The 19,830-nt window shown below is 40.9% G+C and overlaps 1 pseudogene; it reads left to right on the forward strand.

The window, feature by feature from the left end:
- Nucleotides 1-464: 464 nt before the first annotated feature.
- Nucleotides 465-16,054, forward strand: LOC695360 (fatty acid-binding protein 5 pseudogene; annotated as a pseudogene).
- Nucleotides 16,055-19,830: the final 3,776 nt, after the last annotated feature.

Genomic DNA, 19,830 nt, shown 5'->3' on the forward strand with positions numbered 1-19,830 from the left:
CGCCATTTAGGACATAGACTATTATGATCTGGCATAAACACTTTGAATCCTCAATAAAATGATAGCATTCCAGACCCCAAGAAACAGGGTAAAATGAACGTTTTATTGTATTTTACATATTTCAGGTGTATAATTTGTTTTGATATACACACCGCTATGTGTCGCTAACAACAGGGATATGTTCTGAGAAACATGTTGGTAGGCAATTTCATCACTGTGTGAACACCACAGAGTGCACTTACCCAAACTTAGATGGTACAGCCCATTACACACCCAGCTATATGGCATAGCCTATTGCTCCTAAGCTACAAACCTGTACAGCATGTTACTGCACTGAATACTGTAGGCAATTGTAACACAGCGGTAAGTATGTGGTATCTAAACATATCCAAACACAGAAAAGGTACAGTAAAAAAAATGGCATAAATAAAAAATGGTACACCTGTATGTGGTACTTACCGCGAATGGAGCTTGCAGACCGGAGGTTGCTACGGGTGAGTCAGTGAGTGAGTGGTGAGTGATGAGAAGGCCTAGGACATTACTGTCCACTACTATAGACTTTATGCACACTGTATACTTAGGCTACACTAAATTTATTTTTTAAAATTTTTTCTTCAATAATATATTAATGTTAGCTTACTGTAACTTTTTTACTTTATAAACTGTTACAGTTTTTTGAAATTTTTTACTCTTTTGTAGTAACACTTAGTTTAAAACACACTTCATACGACTGTACAAAAATATTTTCTTGTTTCTTTCCTCATTCTATGAGCTTTTTTCTGTTTTTAACATTTTCAATTCTTTTTTTACTTTTTAAACTTTCTTATTAAAAATGAAAACATAAGCACACATGTTAGCCTAAGCCCACACAGGGTCAGGATCATCAATATCACTGTCTTCCACTGCCACATCTTGTCCCACTGGAAGGTCTTTAGTGGCAATAACATGCATAGAACTGAAGCTGTTTACAGTTAACTGGTTTTTTTATAACTAGAAGAAGGACACTCTAAAATTAACATAAAAAGTATAGTGTAGTTAATACATACATCAGTGACATCGTCATTTATTGTCATTATTAAGTATTCTGTATGTACATGATTATACGTGTTCTATGTTTGTACAACTGGCAGCACAGTAGGTTTGTTTACACCAGCTCGTTTACAGCACAAGCACATGAGTAATTGTTGCTCTACAATATTACCATGGACCAGACTTCACTAGGTGATAGGAATTTTTCTGCTCTATTATAATCTTTATTTTTTTTTAGACAGTCTCGCTCTGTTGCCAGGCTAGAGTGCAGTGGAGCGACCTTGGCTCACTGCAACCTCCGCCTCCCAGGTTCAAACGATTCTCCTGCCTCAGCCTCCTGAGTAGCTGGGACTACAGGTATGTACCACCAAGCCCAGCTAATTTTTGTATTTTCAGTAGAGACAGGGTTTCACCATGCTGGCCAGGGTGGTCTCAATCTTTTGACCTTGTGATCTGCCCACCTCTGCCTCCCAAAGTGCTAGGATTACAGGTGTGAGCCACCACGCCTGGCCTATAATCTTATGAGGCCTACTTTGTGTATGTAGTCCATTGTTACCTGAAACATGGTTATGCAGCACATAACTGTACATATGGACAGTGAAAAGTCACTATAGCCAAGTAAATTTAACATGTCCATCATCACACATAGTTATCAATTTTTTCTTTGTGGCAAGAGCACCTAAAATCTATTCTTGGCCGGGCGCGGTGGCTCAAGCCTGTAATCCCAGCACTTTGGGAGGCCGAGACGGGCGGATCACGAGGTCAGGAGATCGAGACCATCCTGGCTAATACGGTGAAACCCCGTCTCTACTAAAAAATACAAAAAAGTAGCCTGGTGAGGTGGCGGGCGCCTGTAGTCCCAGCTACTCGGGAGGCTGAGGCAGGAGAATGGCGTAAACCTGGGAGGCGGAGCTTGCAGTGAGCTGAGATCCGGCCACTGCACCCCAGTCTGGGCGGCAGAGCAAGACTCCGTCTAAAAAAAAAAAAAAAAAAAAAAAAAAAATCTATTCTTTTGGCAAAAATCCCAAGTACAGTACGATATTATTCAGTACAGTCTTCATGTTGCATATTAGATCTCTAGACTTGTTCATCCTTTGTGTCCTCTGACCTGTATCTCTCTCTCCCGCTCCTGGTAATCACTGTTTTATTCTTTATCTCTGTGTTGTGACTTTTTAAAAAAGAGTTTACTAATGTATCAGTAGCTACATCACTGTTAAACAGATCCAGGTGGACTTGTGCTCTTTTAAATACATTGTTATAGCAGATCATGTTACAATAAGGGTTCATTGTATATTTAATTAGCATTCACTACACTCTATTTTTAGCTGAGTCCTGTTATTTCCACACATCTCACCACACTAACATACATGCATCTGTTTTCTGGTAAAAACATATACCAGAAAAAAAAAATGATAAAATCAGAAATTAATTTTACTTACGAAAGTCAAACGTCTTAAACAAAAGGTGGCCCAACCTCTACTGAACATGTTTCCCACTCAAGCATTAGTTCTTTTCTAACGGAAGCTGTACCATCCTCAAATTCTTCTTTTTTTCTTTTGAAATGGAGTCTCCCTCCGTCGCCCAGGCTGGAGTGCAGTGGTGCAATCTCGGCTCACTGCAACCTCTGCCCCCCCGGGGTTCAAGTGATTCTCCTGCCTCAGCCTCCCGAGTAGCTGGGATTACAGGAGCATGCCACCATACCCGGCTAATTTTTATATTATTAGTGGAGATGGGGGTTTCACCATGTTGGCCAGGCTGGTCTCAAACTCCTGACCTCAGGTGATCCGCCCGCCTTGACCTCCCAAAGTGCTGGGATGAACCACCATGAACCACTGTGCTCAGCCCTCAAATTCTCTCTTGCATGCACCTGCTTTCGTCTTCAGGGACAACAGTTACAATGTAGTCATAAAGCAGGGAAGATTTAGGACATTCCCTGCCAGAATAAATCAAATCAGACTTAGAGGTAAATATATTTGATTTTCAAGATATTTTATGAGGAAAAAAATAAGTCATTAATTTTGATAGCTTTTAGTATAAACAGGTAAACAAACAAAGCCCCCTATATATTATTAACCTTTTTATTAATGTATGTTGAGTTTAGTTGTACAGCTAAACTTTATTCTAAAGTGTTTAAACCAGCAAATCATCTTAGCTAGCCAGAAAAATATATTTGCCATATTCTCCATCTTATCTACGTATTGTCAATAGCTAATTAGCTAGCCGGGCGTGGTGGCTATGCCTGTGATCCCAGCACTCTAGGAGGCTGAGGTGGGGGGATCACTTGAGGTCAGGAGTTCAAGACCAGCCTGGCCAACATGGTGAAACGCCATCTCTACTAAAAATACAAAAATTAGTCAGGCATAGAAGCGCGCACCTGTAATCCCAGCTACTCAGGAGGCTGAGGAAGGAGAATCACTTGAACCCGGGAGGCAGAGGTTGTAGTGAGCTGAGTTCGTGCCACTGTACTCTAGCCTGGGCAAGAAAGCAAGACTCTGTGTCAAAGAAAACAAATAGCTAATTAGCTGATGCTGGACTGTTTACATTCTGGATTATTGGTGGCAAATCTGATTTTTTTAGCTTTGGAAAGTCTTTTTAAATTAAAAAAAAAACTAAACTTTATTATGATTTGGAATGCTCTTATTGTAGGAGAAATGAATAAAGAGAGGTCCAATGCTTCAGAATGAGGCTTCCCTTGGTAAAAGAATTAACTCAAATTTAGGAACATGATATGAGTGGTTCACCTAGGGCCCTTGGGAGGAAGGGACTACATCTTACACGACATTGATTCGAAATGCAGAATGCCAGCTTCTTAATTTACCATCACGGGATATTCCCTCTGGAGGTGATCACCAGGAAGTCAAGTTACAAATCAGAACGATGTGTGCCACCCTACAATTTGGTGGGTGGGGGGCAAGAGTCTTGGTTAGTCTAACATATGGAAATTAATCTAAAGCATGAAAATGAATCTGAAGCAATGATTCTCAATCTTTAACTCGCATCAAAATCACCTAGAGAGCTTGTTAAAACACAACTCCTAGCATTTCCAAGTCAGTAGGTCTGTAATGGGACAAAATAATTTGCATTTCTACAAATTCCCAAGTGAGGCTATGCTGCTGATCCCAAGCCCACAACTGGAAGGAACTAGATAAATTGTATTTTTATCCATTTATGTGTATTTTTGTCTGCATAATTCATATTGGTGTTTAAAACTAAAGTCCATCCTCCCCTGAACAGTGGTGGATTCACAAATGTTTTACTCTCCAGATTAAATATTCTTCATCAGTCAGTCAACTATGAGACATCTTTATTTCATGTCATAATTCTCAAAAACTTAGTGTATACTACTTGTGCTTTAGATTAAAGCCTTCCTGGTGCAATTATTTGGAAACATGCTATTCTCTCGTTTAAAACACATGTTTGCAATAGGTCTCTTAAATGTGCTACTTTGGCTGGTTATTTCCGCACATTGTATAATGATTATTACTAGCTTCTACTTCAGTCTTCAACATTTTACTAATTTCAAGGACTAAAGATGCCAATCTAGATCAGTAAGAATTACATTCATCTATAACAAAAAACTTGATTTACAGAAGCTCTGACCTAAATGTTTATTTTTCCACATAAAAAGAAATCTGAATTGAAACCCTCCAGAGCTACTGCAGCTTTTCAAATATGTGGTCAAGGACCCAGACTCTTGCATTCTACTCTGCCTTCTGGTGAATGTTGGATTTGGTTACTTGATTGTTGCCTCATTGTAACAAAACGGTTGCAGCATCCCCAGACTCCAATCATTATTTCAGAAGGAAAGTAATAAAATAAGGAGGAAGAGTACTTATATCTGAAACTCAAAAGCTTGCCATGAAATCCTCAATTCAAATCTCTCTGGCTGGCACCATGAAAAATGACCACTGCTAGTTGTTCAGAAGGGTGATCATTTTTAGGTGGATATGTGACCGCCCCTCTCCCACTAAAACTGGCATTCAATTAGGAAAGAGAGCGGAGAGATTTCATTTACCACTGTATGCTCTACTGCTACAGTTGGATATTTCACCCTGTCAGACCTCTGCTCTCACTACAATAAAGGACATCAGGACTGTTCTGGGAGTCTTCAACCTAGACACAAGATCACCAGACTGCTTCCTAAATAAAGTAGGCAAGCATCCTTTTCTTCTTCAGAAAGAGCTGCAAATCCCACCAAATCATTAGCATGAAATATGCTAGCACCAGTGATGCCCAAAGTGCTAGAGATTTGTGAACATATCTGCGAATAAAAGTATTTTCATCAAATATTCCTAAAGCAGCCCGCAGGCCCACCCACAGGTAGCCAGAACTCCACGAAGAGTGTTTCAGTCATTCCCTTAACACATTGCATGCTAAGGTATCGCCTGTCTAATAAAAGGTTATGACACTGAATAAGACATCACCACTAACCTCAAGAAACTTAGAGACGAATGTGAGAATGATCAGAGTAAGAAGGGGGATGACACACTGGACCTTGTTCCTCTTATGTCCATTTCTTCTCCCACTACATCAGGGAAGCTGATCTCTGCATAAAGAAACCACAAGGTGATGTGCCTGGGTCATAATGAGACAGAATTCCTGGCCTATGGCAGCAGAGCGTCATTGTCCAATCACTGTGTCTCCTCCATTCTCAAGAAAACTACCCTTCAAACCCAGTGTGGCATAGCAGCAAAAGGCTCAAGCTCTGGGGTTGGCCCCTCTTTTCCACTTACCTGTAGGAAACTCAGGCAGGCGCTTAGCTTCTGGACCTTAGCCTTTCCACCTGAATATGAGCATGATGATAACAGTGTCAAACTTATAGAATTTGTCATAGATTTCAAATATATGTACAAACTGAGAACTGTGCTTGAGAGATAAGCACTAGAGGAGGGTTAGCTGTTGCTTACAAACACCAAGAAACTGAGTTTCATCACCTATAGCACTGCATATTCATACTCCGCCCACGAAGTGCCTGGACCTTCATCAAAGTCCCCAAAATTCTTGCTCAGAAATTTCCACTGTAAAAGGAAAGCTCTGTTCCACATCCCAAGGCCTGTGCCTAAGATCAATCTCAATGAGCATCAGATCTTTTGTTTCTCAGAGTAGAAAGCCACGGGATGGACTTTCTCACTTTTACAATAAAAGAGCTGGCAGGACCCAGGGAAAACAGTTCCTCTCTTTAGGGGAGAGTCTCAGATACAAAACAATTGAAGTAGAAACTCAACTTCATTAGAATTCTTTTGACCACCTGAGCTCATTTCTCCATGTGCTTAAACAATGCAAAATAAGCCACAAAGGACTCAGCCTGGCAGAAGTTGAAACATAAGGAGTATTATTTTAACCTTAAATTGGCAACTAAAAGACTCCCAACCAGGCTGTCCCAAATAGATCTGGCACTCGCACCCTGAGATTTGGGATTTGGCTGCAGCTGGTTCCAAAAGGTTAAGCTAAGGCTTACGAGCCTCAACTACCCTCGTAATCAATGATGCTAACCAGGCTCGGTGCTCATCAGCTCACTCACAAACACAACCAGCTCCCTGAGGAGGGGGATTTTCACAGTCCAGGGCAGTCCAAGATGCAAACAGAAACATTTCCTTTTTACACTAACATATAAAGGAGTCCCTTGCAGTTCAGCGTTCCAGGTAATGCGTTAGTCTCTTCCTTTAATCTTCCTGAGTCCAAGGCTGTGTGTGCCTCTCTAATCGCAATACCTAGTCCTGTATCTCAAGCCCTGTGGTGTTCAATAAATATTTGCTAAATATATAAATGCCTCATAATCCAAAGGCCACCTTGGGTGTGATAACTGCTGGCTGATTATCTCTGAATGAGATCTTCCTGACTGCATCCCATTCCAAAATAGGATTAGAGACAGCCTCCATGGGCACACAAGAGAACTACAGCCAAGAGAATCTTGGCCCTGACTTCAGCATTCAGCACCGTGGGGACCTAGCCTTGGAAGCCTGACAGAGAATCTATACCAAGAGTCTTGTCTGATGAGGCCCTCAAGGATGCAGGAGGAAGGAGTGCCAGGTTGGCTCAGCTGTTTGGATCCCTTCGCACTATCCTCTCCTTGATTTGTCAGGTTAATCACAGCTGCCTAAATCCTACTAAAATTGGGAAATTAAAGCACAGTAGCACTGTTCCATTATCCCATTAGGGATACATCCTACTCCGATTTCCATTCCGGTAGGCAGATAGAAGTGTCCATTCATCACCCTTAAAGGGGTGGCCATCTCAATTGTTCTCCTTACCTTGAGAACAGATGTAAAGCTGCAATTCCCAACTATCACCACGATTGAATTCCCTCCAGCTTTGGGTGATTCTGTGGGTTGCCTCCTTCCAAAGTGAGGAAAGAAGTTTTCTTGATTCTCCTTTCTGAACACTTTCTATTCACTTAGGCACAAATCTCTCAGCCTTCCTACGCATGGTGGTTTCAGCATGGCTGTTTTCTGCCTAGGTGGATATCTGACATTCATTTTGGCTGCTTCTATGTTTGGTGCATTCTTATCTAAAGAACTTGCTCTCCAAGCTGAAAATAAATGATCGGTACTCGCTCTCCTAGCATTATTTACAGCCAGAATCAAATTTGTAACCAAGGTTTCAGCAAAAAAAGACCCATCCACACTGGAGTTAGGAAAAAATGGCGAGATTTTCTCTCTCCCTCTCTCTCTCTCTCCCCCCATCTCTATCATGAAGTGGCAGCAGAGGGCAGTGGCTACAAGGTTGAGTCCTTGACACAAGAATTGGGGGCGGTGCGGGTGGGGAGTGTTTGTCAGCTTTGGTTGGGCTAAAAATGATTCTCTGGTGCACAGTGGTACAAATGTTTGCATCTATGTCTCGGTGGCAGCTGAAAACCAGTTCTGATTCAGGGTTTGGGATGTTGATTACCTCTGGTTTGGCACTGCAACCCTCCCAAAAATTCCGTAAGTTACTCTATATCGTTTTGACAAACTCTTTTTCTGTTTAGTCACTGAGAGTTGACGTCTATTATTTCTAACTTACAGCCCTGACTAACCCAGTAAATTTCCTGCAGAACTGATGCTTTTCCTCAAATTCTCCTCTCATAATAGTGATGGCTTTGGACCCCCCATGTAAAGGTGAGTGTAAAGCTTTACTCAGGATACAACTTTCAGACACCCAGATGGGCACATTGAGATGGTGTTCAAGTGAAGCCCAAGCTCACCCAGCTAGTGAGTAGAAGAGTAGAGACTTGGACCCAGGTTTTCTGACTCCAAGTCATGTACATTTTTTTTTAGAGACAGGGTCTCACTCTGTTGCTCAGGCTGGAATGCAGTGGTGCAATCGTAGCTCACTGTAGTGTAAAAGTCCTGGACTCTAGTGATCCACCCACCTCAGCCTCCCAAGTAGCTGAGACTGTAGGTGCGTGACACCATACCCAGCTAACTTTTTTTTTTTTTTTTTTTTTTGGAGAGAAGTGTTCTCACTATGTTGCTCAGGTTGATCTCGAACTCATGGCTTCAAGTGATCTCCCCTGCCTTGGCCTCCCAAAGTGCTAGGATTACAGGTGAGAGCTATTCTGTTTTTCTCAGCAAAAAGAAACAAATTCCTTTTGAGTTGTCGAGCCAACTTAAGTAAGTGCTGTACTTTACATTCACTTGTAACAAATTTATACTAAAAGTAGGAGCTACACATCATTGCTCAATGAAAGCCTTACATGTTGTTTTCCGTAGTCACACAGCGTAGATCATTAATAATACCACAGTTTTGCAGGCCACCCAAGGCAAAGCTGGTGCTAAAACTCCAAAACCTTTTTTCACGCGTAGTTAATTGGCTGCTTCTCTGTAGTGTGTATCTGCGTGTCTGCTCCCACCCATGGAGTTATATTCTTATTAAGAATCAGTTGTGTTTGTTCTGAAACCTCGTTAGGACCATTGTACTTGTTATTGCAAATTCATAATTGAATAAAATATGGGGAAAGCCAATTAAATACTAATTTTTTAAATTTATTATTTTGAAAAGATACAATAGAGGCAAGTAACTAAAACTGCTGAGGAATTAGGAAGCTTACAACTGTCCAACTGTAAAGTCACAAAAGTAAAGAAAGATTCTATCCTCAGAATACTTTTCAAAGGACTTTCAATTCTCAATTCACATTCTCGTTCTGATTCTTAAAGTTCTCCATTTAAAGACACTGACACTGGCAATTATGGAAGATGCGTTATGTACACAGTTTATGCAACAAAGAAATAAAGGTATTCCAATCAGCACAACAATACTTAGAGAATGCCCTGAACATACCTCATCATATTGAAGAGTCAATATGCATATGCGTGCTTTAAAGTACACGTAAATGTAACGCGTACATTATTATGCATCCTTTTTTGTGACTCTCCACTTTTAGCTGTCAGTAGATTAGCTGGGTCCGGTTGCATCAGATAGGAAACCAGTTGTTTTTCTTTTTTTTGCAGTCACTCTTCTGGAAGAGAAATCCACCTGTTCTGGATGATGCAGTTATGGGACAAACTTAATTACCTGTCGTGTGTCTGGGTGCTGTTGATCCACCTTTCTAGACCATTTTTGCTACGTACACCAGCTTCTGTGAGGTGGGCTCTTCCTCCCATTCACAGAGAATTGGGAATTCATTGATTGCAGAATTCTCAGAGACACAGCTGGGCACGGTGGCTCACGCCTGTAATCCCAGCATTTTCGGAGGGAGAGGTAGGTGGATCACCTGAGGTCAGGAGTTTGAGACCAGCCTGGCCAACATAGTGAAACCCCCTGTCTCTATTAAAAATTAAAAAATTAGCCGGGCATGGTGGCAGGTGCCTGTAATCCCGGCTACTCAGGAGGCTGAGGCAGGAGAATCACTTGAACCCAGGAGGCAGAGGTTGCAGTGAACTGAGATTGTGCCACTGCACTCCAGCCTGGGTGACAAGTGTGAAATTCTGTCTCGCTTGGCGTGGTGCCTCACACCTGTAATCCCAGCACTTTGGGAGGCCGAGGCAGGCAAATCATGAGGTCAGGAGATTGAGACCATCCTGGCTAACACGGTGAAACCCCGTCTCTACTAAAAATACAAAAAAAAAAAAAATTAGCCGGGCTTTGTGGAGGGCGCCTGTAGTCCCAGCTACTCAGGAGGCTGAGACAGGAGAATGGTGTGAACCCAGGAGGCGGAGCTTGCAGTGAGCTGAGATCACGCCACTGCACTCCAGCCTGGGTGACAGAGCGAGACTCCATCTCAAAAAAAAAAAAAAACAAAACACTGTCCTAATGACAGTGGAGAATACATTTTATTGACGTTTCTCCAAACCCATGGAAGGTACACCACCAAGAGTGAGCCCTAATGTAACTGGGGACTCTGGGTGATAATGACGCATCAATGCAGGCTCATCAGTTGTGACAAATGTACCACTTCAGTGGCAGGGATTATGATGGAGAAGGCTACATGTGTTGTGGGGACAGGGGATACGTAGAATATCTCTGTTCCTTCTGCTCAGTTTTGCTGTGAACCTAAAACTACACTAAAAAATTAAATCTATTTTTAAAAATACTCTGTTCTTTAAAAACATCTTCTTCAAACAGATATTAATATTTATGTAGCCACAGCAGCATAAAAGCCTAATGCTGCTCTCAGAGAAGACTAGGGGTGGAGGATTCATTTTAAATGTCTTTAACTGGTGTAATAATCATCAAGAGGATGAAAGGAGAAAAATGCAACAATGTATTTATCAGAAAAACTGAGAATTCAGGGTCTCAGAATAAACTCTGACATCTACGTCTGTTTACCTGAATCTTTAGATGGCTCACCCAGTTTGTAATCTTTCAGAAACAAAAGAGCAAACAGTGAAAAATCATTCACGCCCTCTGCACAACTGCCAGCCCATTTCTAAAGTACCTCACTACAAGGAGCTAAGAATGTGGACAAAGAGAAATCAAATGGGATTTTTTAAATGCTTTCTTTAAAAAACTGAATGTGCTTTTCCATTTTGTGCTATTTTTCTTCTCTATATGCACTGCTTCTCCTGGATGAAGCTGTTATGCAACTGCTCTCGTGGACAGGAGATCATTTCCTGGCCCCAAAGGAGTTCTCGCATATTGAGAGAACATGTTACGAGGTGGACCCCAAAAGAAGAGCATCTGGTTGCCCTAAGTATAACGCTCGCAGTAGAGAAATCACCATAAATAGCTTTAACAGAGACCAAACGTGTCCGTTTCAATCCAGTGTTTTATCACCCACCAAGGGAATTTATCTGGGTGAAGGGAGAGACGGGGAGTGAAGTCATTTAGCAGGGCATGGTTCATAACTCTTTTATTGGGACCAACAGGTCAAGGTCTTTAATAGCTGTAAGATGGAAAGTTAAAGTCATTGTTATCCAACCACATTTAAAGAATGAAAACATAATTGAGAGAGAAGAAAACTAGTTCCTGCAAAGGTTACGGAAAAGAGAGGGGGCTGTATTTAAAAGGCGATTTGGAGAATTAGAGAGGGAGATTGTATGTGCTTTTTTGCTTAATCAGAATATACTTGTAAAAAATCGTAAGTAAAATTTCCTGAGTAGTACTATCTTCTGATCCTGATACATTTGGGGTTTTCTTACTGTCTCCAAGGAAATGAGTTGAGGATGCTAGTCTCAGGAGAATTAGCATGTACTAAAAGTGAACTAACAGGCTTGTCATAGGAGAAATATAACCATGGAACACACTGATTTGTTGCGAACTAACAAAAACCACAACAAACAGTTGGTAATTCAAGCACATGTCTATGCAAAGAATACATGCATATTTAAGAATTATTTATTTTATTTAAATAGGAAGAAGCAGTCATATGGCAAGGAATGGATAAGATATTTTAGTGCGCTGTAAAAGGTGCATCTCACTCTATGAGGAGGTTAGGAGAAACTCCACAAATAAAACTTAATGGATTGAATTCTGGTGAGACACGGTGACTCTCTCAAATGGAAATTCAGGCATTCCATGGAGAGCCGGTAGGATTAACTAAATTGCTGGCATTTTTCCTTGTCAGGATGGCAGAAAACACCAAAACACCAATGTACCACTACTGCTGGAGGCTTTGCCGTATGTCCTGGCATCACCAAAATCCTCTTGCTTTGGAAAATTAATCTGAACTGTGAAATTTGACCACAGTATCCACTGGAAGAATCTATTTTAACTATCCTGAATCTACTCTCCAGAGAAGTCCTTACTTGTTAGATGTCTTATGGACCAAGTTGCAAGTATTTCAATTTAGATAATGTAGCATAAATGGTATAATTAAAAAATAAATAGAGCCTGGCACATGGGCAAAACTGAGACTTTTTTCTTATTTGTCTTCCAAACTATTCTTTTCAGATCGGATCATGTGTAGACAATTTAAATCAGAACTAGCTTGAGTGTTTCCCCTGCTGCAGTCCTACCATTCTTATAATGAAAGAGCTAACTGCCATCTTCACCGGCACATTACAGCATGCAAGCAATCCAAGCCTTACTACAGATGATTGATTGAGCCACTAAAGGCATCAAAATCCTCTAATTGAGCTGTCTGAACAATATCAAACGCCCACAGAGATGTGGTGGGAAAAGAATTCAGACCTATCTCATCAAAAATAAACCCTGTTTAATTGAAATCAGCAGCTTCCTTGCCTTTGTTTCATCCTATCATCCACTATATCCACCACCATGAAGTCCTATGTCTGCCTTGCCCAGGCAGAATTGTTTGATTTATTGACGGCTCAATATCTTGACCAGTATTAGGTATACCCGTATACTTATTACTGAGAACACACCTCTAACACCATTTTACTCTCTGGCAGCTGCCTTTGATCCCTGCTCCAAACCTGCATTTGTTGAATAACCAGGCTCTCTGACCTCTACCACATCTGACATTTTCCCCTCCAGGTCATCTTGCTGTCCTTCATTGCAGATGTCGACTATAATTTATCCCTTTTGCTAACACCACAGGAAACCAAGTCCCTCTGAGGCCAATACCAGCATCCTGAGCTGATTGTGGTTATAATAAACTGCTGCCCACCATCCATCCACCCACCTCCACTGTCTCTTCCCCTCCTCCTCTTTGAGCTGCCAGTCATTGCAGGAGCACATTGACTGCCTGCGTGTGTCTACTTATAATAAAGTCATTACAGTGAGTGTTGCTTTTGTTAAAGGAAAACCACACTGTTACAACTGGGTTTAAAGGATATGTTTTCTCCTAAGAATGACAGTCTCTGATGGGCGTTCTTCCTTGTCACTTTGAGACTGGCATGAGGAACAGTTGGAGGGGATGGAAATGTCCTATATCTTGCTTAGAGTGGTGGTTACCTAAATATATACAAAACTCGATGAACTCTATACTTTAAAAGATACCTATTCTTGCATAAAAAGTACACTTCAAAAAGGTGATTGGAAAAAACAATAGACAGATTGATAGACAAAACGAAGCATCAGCTAACAGCAAAACCAAATTCATCCAAATAACGAACCATCTCCAATTTTCTAACTTTACACTTAGGATCCAATTCCCTAAACTGAATATAATTTAGAGTTTTTATTTCATTCAGAGATTGTTAATGCAAAATTCAAAACGGTTGACATGTCACCGAAGCCCTGCCCAGTGTTTGATGAGACAGCATAAGCTATTACCTTGACACAACTTTAGAAAAAACAGGCAGCCTAATTTCCCCTATATACATACAGCTGGAGGCAAGAAATCTGATTTCAATGGAGAATTTCAAATAATCAGCATCCTCCACAACCCATATAAAGTGAGGCTAGGTTTGGAGGGATTCCAAAGCCAGGGGTAGCAAGAAGCCTTAGGCCAAATAGATGATTTAAAAGATATGGGAAGAAAAATTTCAAATATAATGTTTATAGAGCAAAATAACATTTGTTTTTTTCATTGTGCAAGGATATCTTGAAGGTGAGAGCCAAGCTCAGCTGCTGCTTGTAAATCAAAATAACCCTTTCATTTTTACCTAACAAAGACGAGAAAGGGGAGAGAACAAGGTTACAAGGTGATATTCTTACCTAGTGGGAATACTAAAGGGAATGCCGTTGTTGTCAAAATGTGTAAGGTCTATAAATCACGTGGGTTAGAGTAACAGGACACACCATTAAGTATAATATTGGGAAAGCATGATTTTTCCTTGACAAGGATGAATTGTTCAATATAAACCCTGGGAAGAACTAATATGAACAAAGAAAAAAATAAAGAGAATCCAGAATCAGGTAGTTTCTGAATATCAGATGATACACAGCAAAGGAAAAAATATCATAAAATATTTTGTGCATAAAACCTTGATTATTCAAATTTTTGGTACATAGGAATAGCACATATATTGCAAAATAGAAGGTGATTAAGAAACAAGTTATTTCATTTTAGAGGGTAGTCACACATATGGACCCTACACACACATACACACACACACTTTTACACTCCCTGGTCTTAACACTCTTCACACTCCAGCTTATTGTTCACAGCGTAGATCCCAGCTGAAGGCTGGTGTGGAAGAAGCCAGGCAACAAAAGATGTGCATATGTGTTTAAGAATTTTCACTGTATTTTTAGGATGGATATTGACAAACGACTTTAAAGTAGCTCAAAGAGAGGGGCATCATTTCTTGAAAAACGATGCTCCCTGGTTCATATAAGCTGACATATTATAACATTTATTTTGGTTTAACAAGCTGACAGCCTTCCAGCTGTAAATTAAGAGGCATTTCTAAATCAGCTGCACTGAGTCTTTATCAAGGCAGTTCTGGACCATTCAAGAGACTGCTGCCTAACCAGTCAAGTCAAGAGACTCGATCTAATCAAGTACATCATATCCTTTCAAAGGTTTCAATAAAAACACTTCCATGTGTTAGCATTTAAATACTGAAACACTGAAACATTTAGAAATATACAACTCTCTAGTATACTGCATGAGGTAGTGTTATTATATCACCATATAACAGACAGAAGAGCTGTGGTTTAGAGAGGGTAAGTAATGAGCATAAAGTCACATGCAATAAACAGAGGCGCCAGATAGGTCTGACACCTAAGGTCATGCAGCTGCAGAAGGCAAAATTGAATTTTGGTCACTGGTAGGGCACCTCTGTAATTAGGACATTAAAAATACTGAAAGATAAAACCTTGTATTCAGCTGGGCGTGGTGGCTCATGCCTGTAATCCCAGCACTTTGGGAGGCTGAGGTGGGTGGATCACAGGAGACCACGAGTTCAAGACCAGCCTGGCCAACATTGTGAGACCCCCCCGTCTTTACTAAAAATACAAAAAAATTAGCCAGGCATGGTGGCGCACGCCTGTAGTCCAAGCTACCGGGGAGGCTGAGGTTGGAGAATCACTCCAACCCGGGAGGCGGAGGTTGCAGTGGGCCGAGACCGCGCCACTGCACTCCAGACTGGGCCACAGAGCAAGACTCTGTCTCAAAACAAACAAACAAAAAACCTTGTATTCATTAAGAAGAAATTGTGTATTGCATTATTTTTTCACTTGAGAAGCTGGTATTTCAAAATGGTTAAGAACACAAACTAGCAGGCTGCCCACACCTCCCCGCAGCCCCGCAGCCCCGCAGCCCCGCAGCCCCGCAGCCCCGCAGCCCCGCAGCCCCGCAGCCCCGCAGCCCCGCAGCCCCGCAGCCCCGCAGCCCCGCAGCCCTGCACGATGGAGCCATTGTTCATTAGCTGGAAGGAAGATGGCGCCTGGTGGACAGCAAAGGCTTTGATGCATACATGAAGACACTAGGAGTGGGAATATCTTTGCAAAATACGGGCGCAGTGGCCAAACCAGACTGTATCATCACTTGTGATGGCAAAAACCTCACCATAAAAACTGAGAGCACTTTGAAAACAACAGTTTTCTTGCACCCTGGGAGAGAAGTTTGAAGAAACCACAGCTGATGGCAGAAAAACTCAGACTGTCTGCAACTTTGCAGATGGTGCATTGGTTCAGCATCAGGAGTGGGATGGGAAGGAAAACACAGTAACAAGAAAATTGAAAGATGCGATCAGTGGTGGATTGTGTCACGAACAATGTCACCTGTACTCGGATCTATGAAAAAGTTGAATAAAAATTCCATCATCACTTTGGACAGGAATTAACTACAAGAATGAACAAGCTCAGTTCAATGAGCAAATCTCCATACTGCTTTTTTTTTTTCATTGCTGTGTTCCATTATCTTTATCACAAACATTTTACATGCAACTATTTAAAAGTGTTGCATTAATTAGGATCATCCCTTTGGTTAATAAATGTGTTTGTGCGAAAGAAAGAAAAAAAAAAAGAAAAGAAAAGAAACAGACTAGCCAGATTACTTGGTTTCAAATTCCAACTCTGGCACTTAGTAGCTGTGTGACCTTAGGCAAGTTACTTAACTTATCTGTGCCTTGGTTTCTTCATCTATGAAATGGGGATAATAATACTACTTAATGCGTAAAGTTTTTATAAGGGCTGTATTTATGCATAGTACTGGTATTGTGAATATCTTTCTTTAAAGGTCTTTATGTTTTTGAGAAGCACATTGAACTACTTAGAGAAAAATGTTTATGATATCGAGATAGTTGGGGTACAAGGGTATAGACAAAATTGTCTATGAGTGGATAATAGTTAAAAATGAATTGTCAAAAAACCTACAAATATTAGCTGGGCATGGTGGTAGACTCCTGCAAGTAAGTCCCAGCTACTTGGGACGCTGAGGTGAGAGGACCGCTTGGACACAGGAGGTTGAGGCTGTACAGAGCCATGATGGCAACACTGTACTCCAGACTGGGTGACAGAGCAAGACCCTGTCTCAAAAAAAAAAAAAAAGAATTGTAAGTATACAGAGGTTCATATACTATACATACACAGGCACTCCTGTATAGTTTTGGAATTTTTTATAACAAAAAGTTTTTAAATATTTTTATGTAAAACATTTATAATTATACCTGGAACATAGTAAATACCATATAATAGCTATGATTATTACAGCAAAATTCCATTTTTATGTGGATCTGTATCCATATAAAATAGATCTGTATATGGATCTACTTTAATGCTATTTACATATAGCCCCTTTTTCATTTCTAGGACATAATGAAAAATAAGCAATAGAGATTTATTCTTTACATCTATAGTTGGCTTACAAGAAAAGATAACTGAAGTCATACAAGGAACTGTTATCAAAGAAGATGGAAGGCTCATCCATCATTTTGATAGTGTTGAGTTGAAGAATCTGAGTTAGTATGGTGTAATAGAGAATAAGATGTAGTCAGGTAATAAAAATTAATAATCATAGTTTACATGTATTGAGGAGATATTATGTGTGAGGTAGAGTCACAAGTGTGTGCCCATTTGTTACCTCATTTAATCCTCTCAACCACGCAGCCTATGAAGTAAGCATCATAATAAATAGCTCCTTTTTTTTTTTTTTTTTTTTGAGACAGGGTCTCGCTCTGTCACCCAAGCTGGAGTGCGGTGATGTGATCTCGGCTCACTGCAACCTACACCTTCCCGGTTAAAGCAATTCTCCTGCCTCAGCCTCCCGAGTAGCTGGGATTACAGGCGCCTGCCCCCACGCCTGGCTAATTTTTTTATTTTTAGTAGAGATGGGGTTTCACATCTTGGCCAGGCTGGTCTTGAACTCCTGACCTGGTGATCCACCCACCTCAGCCTCCCAGAGTGCTAGGATTACAGGCATGAGAACACTGGCCAAGAGAGGTTAAGTAGCTAAAACCTGCTACATAAGACTGACACTAATGCCATATTTTTCTTTCCCAAACATCACTGGCTCGGGAACTGAGAGGTTACAAATCTTTACCAGGCAGACAAAAAAAATAACATGCTCACCATCCCTCAACCAGATAGTTACTGTAGGAGCCAACACATCCGAGCCAACACATCCAAGCCAACAGTCTGACTCCAGAGCCCTGACCCTCAAGCACATCACTATAGAAAACCTGGGTTCAAGTCGTGACTCCACTAAGGTGTTGTTTTTTTTTTTTTACATTATTTTTTATTATACTTTAAGTTCCAGGGTACATGTGCACATGTATGCATATGTATACATGTGCCATGTTGGTGTGCTGCACCCATTAACTCGTCATTTACATTAGGTATATCTCCTAATGCTATCCCTCCCCCCATCCCCCACCCCATGACAGGCCCCAGTGTGTCGTGTTCCCCTTCCTGTGTCCAAGTGATCTCATGTTCAATTCCCACCTGTGAGTGAGAACATGGGGTGTTTGGTTTTCTGTCCTTGTGACAGTTTGCTGAGAAAGATGCTTTCCAGCTTCATCCACGTCCCTACAAAGGACATGACCTCATCCTTTTTTATGGCTGCATAGTATTCCATGGCGTATATGTGCCACATTTTCTTAATCCAGGCTATCATTGATGGACGTTTGGGTTGGTTCCAAGTCTTTGCTATTGTGAATAGTGCCGCAATAAACATACGTATGCATGTGTCTTTATAGCACCATGATTTATTATCCTTTGGGTATATACCCAGTAATGGGATCACTGGGTCAAATGGTATTTCTAGTTCTAGATCCTTGAGGAATTGCCACACTGTCTTCCACAATGGTTGAACTAGTTTACAGTCCATCAACAGTGTAAACGTGTTCCTGTTTCTCCACATCCTCTCCAGCACCTGTTGTTTCCTGACTTTTTAATGATCGCATTCTAACTGGTGTGAGATGGTATCTCATTGTGGTTTTGATTTGCATTTCTCTGATGGCCAGTGATGATGAGCATTTTTTCATGTGTCTGTTGGCTGCCTAAGTGTCTTCCTTTGAGAAGTCTCTGTTCATATCCTTTGCCCACTTTTTGATGGGGTTGTTTGTTTTTTGTGTCAGATGAGTAGATTGCAAAAATTTTCTCCCATTCTGTAGGTTGCCTGTTTACTCTGATGGTAGTTTCTTTTGCTGTGCAGAAGCTCTTTAGTTTAATTAGATCCCATGTGTCAATTTTGGCTTTTGTTGCCATGCTTTTGGTGTTTTAGACATGAAGTCCTTGCCCATACCTATGTCCTGAATGGTATTGCCTAAGTTTTCTTCTAGGGTTTTTATGGTTTTAGGTCTAACATTTAAGTCTTTAATCCATCTTGAATTAATTTTTGTATAAGGTGTACAGAAGGGATCCAGTTTCAGCTTTCTACATATGGCTAGCCAGTTTTCCCAGCACCATTTATTAAATAGGGAATCCTTTCCCCATTTCTTGTTTTTGTCAGGTTTGTCAAAGATCAGATGGTTGTAGATGTGTGGTATTATTTCTGAATGCTCTGTTCTGTTTCATTGGTCTATATCTCTGTTTTGGTACCAGTACCAGGCTGTTTTGGTTACTGTAGGCTTGTAGTATAGTTTGAAGGCAGATAACGTGATGCCTCCAGCTTTGTTCTTTTGACTTAAGATTGTCTTGCCGATGCAGGCTCTTTTTTGGTTCCATACGAACTTTAAAGTAGTTTTTTTCAATTCTGTGAAGAAAGTCATTGGTAGCTTGATGGGGGTGGCATTGAATCTAAAAATTACCTTGGGCAGTATGGCCATTTTCACGATATTGATTCTTCCTATCCATGAGCATGGAATGTTCTTCCATTTGTTTGTGTCCTCTTTTATTTTGTTGAGCATCCACTAAGGTTTTTAATCTTGTGCGAATTGCCCAACTTTTAGGTCCTCCTCAGTCCTTTCCCTTGCTTTGTTCTTCCTGGGTGTTTTGCCCGAAGCTATAGACAGTGCCCTTTCGAAGGCCTCAGCATCTCTAGGTTCCAGCAACAACCACAACGAGTCAGGAAAAATATCCGCAAACTCAGGATCACCAAATAGCTGTCGATAAGTACTGCCAGGGACTGCTTGTCAACACATGGCTAAA

This window comes from Macaca mulatta, chromosome 12 (genome assembly GCF_049350105.2).
Source record: "Macaca mulatta isolate MMU2019108-1 chromosome 12, T2T-MMU8v2.0, whole genome shotgun sequence".
NCBI lineage: Eukaryota > Metazoa > Chordata > Mammalia > Primates > Cercopithecidae > Macaca > Macaca mulatta.